This window comes from Octodon degus, unplaced genomic scaffold, assembly GCF_000260255.1.
Source record: "Octodon degus isolate 3935 unplaced genomic scaffold, OctDeg1.0 scaffold00037, whole genome shotgun sequence".
In the NCBI taxonomy this organism is placed as follows: Eukaryota; Metazoa; Chordata; class Mammalia; order Rodentia; family Octodontidae; genus Octodon; species Octodon degus.
In genome coordinates, this window is record NW_004524613.1 from 950,763 (window position 1) to 955,104 (window position 4,342).

A 4,342-nucleotide genomic window follows, 5' to 3' on the forward strand; every position below is an offset into this window, starting at 1 on the left:
TACACCTCAGGCATGTATGCCAGGCCTGAACTGTGCCTGTAGGGGGCAAGGTGAAGTAGGAGGAAGAGGAAGCTCTCTGCACACACTCACGGGACCTGGGCTAGGGCTGGATCTGGGGCCTCCGGGATGGGGCAAAGATTCCTACTCGGCGGGTGGGGTGGGGGAGGCACTGTGGAGTGGTGGGCGGTGGCCCAAGGGGCTGGGGGAGGGTCCAGCCCACTCTGTGCCTGGGCTGGGACTGGTCCCACCAGCGCAGGGTAGCAGGAAGCTCTCCGCACACTCACCGGACCTGGGCTAGGACTGGGTCTGGGAGCTCCCGGAAGTCGGCAGAAAATCCTACTTGGCGGGCGGGGTGGGGGAGGCACTCACAAAGGAACATTTTGTTGTAGTAGACAAGTGTTACGAATGCATGGGAATAAGGCTGTACATTTGAGTAAGTTTGGCAAAACACAAGACTGAAACATAAAATGAATGAGTTTTTGTGTTTATTACACATATTGCTTGCTTATTAGAGCCTGAAGTTGATGCAAGTAGTTTAATGGCTGATGGTACTCTACTCGGATCCGAGGTCTAGTCGAGGTCCTAGATGTCCCAAGCAAAGGACTGAGCAGCTAGAGCCAATATTTATGTGGGAGGAGAGTCCAGTCATTGGGATCCAGCCAATAAGAAGACTCCAAGGCCTGAGGGTCTCAACTATTAGGGTTAGGGGAAGGATTGATGTGTTGGCCTGAAGTTTGGCCTCAGCAAATAAGAGGCTTGGCTCTGGCCTCCATCACTCAGGTGAGTTTTTTACCTTTCCTAACCTTGAGAAATTGTCAAGTTCTCCAGAGCCCAAGATTATTGGGGTTAGGGTGTGCATCCAAGCTTCATAGCAAATGGCATGGAAATCACAGCCGGGTCCAGTGAGACCTGCGGAAGACCACTGGGCATACGTCAGAGGCTTACTGTATGTAAGCTTGGTTACTGGATTGCTTTCCCCATAGGTTTAGCCCTAGTGTCCTGATGCTGAGCTAAGATTTAGCTCATAAATTGGATATATCCAGAAAACAGCTCCAGGTGGGGCTGCCATCAACACTCTGGTCCTTTTCTTAGCTATATTCTCTTCAGTGTCAGTAGAAGGTGAAGGCCTCTTGGTGGTCATCTGTGGAGGACTATCCTGGCAACTCTCCCTGAAATCAGAGCATTTGTCTCCATTTTGGCTGTGTTTGACCCTATATCCATGTATTGATAGGTACACGGATGGCTAGGACTTTTCCTTATCCTTTCAAATGGCCCTAAGCAATGCGTATTGGTCTAGCTGAGGTGCTGATGATAGTTTTGAAGATGACAGATGTGTCTCCCTGATAACCCACACCTTTTGCTCATGAATATAAGCCAGATGGAGACAGGACAAACGGCCAGTGTTCCACACACTGAGCTGGGATCGAGCCTCGAGATAGATGCTAGGATTTCCTGAGGCTTGAAAGATTGCACATCAGAGCTGAGAGACCAGAACCCAAAATATTAGATACAATCTCAATAGTGTCATGCAAATCACTTTTTCTGCATATCTTTCTCACTGCATATCACAGAGGTAAATGCAGGCTTCCTACCTAGCCCAGGTCACAGTACTGAAATACTTCCTGCAATTCTTAGTCATTCATCCTCAAGCCATTCTTCCTTCATGACTGAATAAAACTCAGGTTCATCCTTGGTTTGAGGCCTTGGTTCTGGATAGACATCACCATGGCTGGACTAGGATCCCTTGGTTCCCCATAATTATAAATATGCTTTAGTGTCTTCATTTTCTCTGTGAGTTGCATCAGAATTGGTAGATTGGAATTAACTTGGTGAGATTCCAATAATGTATCTTTGGGATTGCAAATATAAACTTCTTGGACAGAGACAACAACCACAAAGGGCTCACTATAGTCACCAGTGAATTGGGTCACTATGCTGAGGAGGAGAGGAACTCTGTGCACTGCATCATGTGGCCACTGTAGAGATGTTCAGGGATACAGAGGAGAGGCCTCCCAGATGACAAGGACTAGTGACAGCCATTGGAATTCACCCATCTGACATGCAGCACCTTGGTCATACTTTCCCTGGAGACCAGCTCCAGGCTCTGCCCTGTGGCTTGAAGAGCTGAAAATAAATTATGAATGATGATAAATGCCTGTAATCCCACATTCTTGCAGGCTGAGGCAGGAGGATCACAATTTCAAGCCTAGCCTGCCCAAATAATTGAGACAAACTCTTAAACTTTAATAGATAAGTAAATAAACATGTAAATAATAAATAAGTGGCTAGGAATATGGCTCAGTGTGAAGATGCTTTGTTCAATCCCAGCACTGGCAGGAAAGTCAGACACTGAACACCAAAGCAGCAGAGTCCTTGCCCTCGTGCACTGGTTGCAGGAGCAGAGCCAGGTCCTCTGTGTCCCAGGCTCAGATGTGTTGGGCTCATGGTTCCACATTCAGCAGAGTGGATCTGGGAGGTGGTGGGCCTTCCTCAGCTCTTCTGCCTCTGCCTCCAAGGTCAGCTGATGGCCATTCTGGGTGAGGACATAGAGAAGCCTTTGACTGAGGACTGGAAAGCCCAAGCCAGAGCCCAGGGCACAGCAGGCTATGGGAAAGTTGGATGAAGGCAGCCTGGACCTTCTGCAGGGCAGGGACACTCCCCACAGACACCACCTCTTGTGCAAGAGTCACCTGAGAGGTGGCAGCAGGATGAAGTTCTAAGGGTCACAGAAATGCCCCACTTCCTGTTTATTTAAATGGGTTTTTCCAAAGTCCACACAAGGGTTAGCGGAATCCCCTGGCTGCTGCTGATGAGCTTCTTCATTCATCAGGACGTATTCGCATTCAGGTCATCCAACCCAGTTAGTGTCATTGGGTGGCAGTCCCATCAGCCCAGATGGCTGTCCCGGGATGCCCCTGTAACCTCCACTTTCACACCCAGAGGTCTCACTGGGCACCCCTCAATGTGCAGCCTTTCTCTGCTCCCCACCTTGCTTTCTCCACACTTCCTTGGCCATCCAAAACCATCTTTTTTTAAATTCTTCACCCACAGACATCCAGGCTAAATGGTTCCAAAAGCCCAGTACCTGACACTACTGGAAGAATGTTATTTTCAGTTCTTCTTGAGAGACATCTAGACAACTCTGATTTCTGATGTAAGCCAGAGGAGTGGGAGACACAGACACTGGTCGCCCTTGGGCTCTTGGGCACCACACTCTCTTCTTGGCAGCAGACTCCTCTGAACTCTAGAGTGCACTTCTTCTCCTCTTTTTAATTGGCTCATGCTCACTCTGCAGAGCATGCTTCTGTCCCTCACTCTAATAAAAATAAAACCTTGCTAGCTCTTGTGTTTGCCTTATACAGTTATTTGCTCCAGATAAGAAGAACCTAGGACAAGTCTCTAGAATAATTCTTCAGTAACCTGACACCCAGCAACACACTGTGGTGAGACATGAGGAAGCAGGTAAGGCTCTTCTACTGAACTCGTGCTCGCCAGGCAGGCGCTTATGCAGCTGCGCTTAGCCCAGCCCTTTCACTATCTTTCTGCTCTTAGGAAAGGAACAAGCCACTTCTGGCTTTTTTTTTTATTTAAAATTTCTGAATTTAGTTCAACTTATAATACCACATTTCCAATAAAAATGAACCTTTTGCAAAGACATTTCAATAAAATCATACCAAGATACACAAAAATGAAATTGTCCAAAACTTCTTGTAAAGAAAAAAATCATTAAAGCATATACATAGAAATATTAGCTATGGAAGAACAAAATTAAATAGCATCGTTTTTAGGAATAAATTTATTTTTTTCTTGTAGAGTTTTTATTTTATTTTATTTATTTATTTATTATTTTGATTAAATAGCATCTTATTCCACATTAGAAAGAAAAAAAAGGACCAAGTGTGTAAGAAACTAGATTAAAGGACTGAAAGAAAAGATCTGTCCTCTTTGAATTTTATACTTAGCAAATATACTTTTTAAAACTAAAAGTAAGATTTTCTAGTTATACAGACGTGAAATATTTTAATACCTCCAGAAGTAGCATATAGGAAATACCAAAGAGCATAATTCAAAAGGCAAGAGAAGTTGCAGTATGCTCCTGGATGAACAATAAAGAGCTCTCAATATGATAGTTATGCAGGACTATATAAAAATATATTAGATAAGCCCTAATTTAAAGGTCATTGCAGATTTCTATGAAACGGTACCAATCTTATGTTGAGTTATACACGTATTTTTTATTTCCATAAAATACAGGGAAGAAGTAATATAAAGTAAACAGAAAATGGAAATATATTTTTTAAAGTTTCTAATACTAGGCAAAGATATCATACAATGTCTTTTA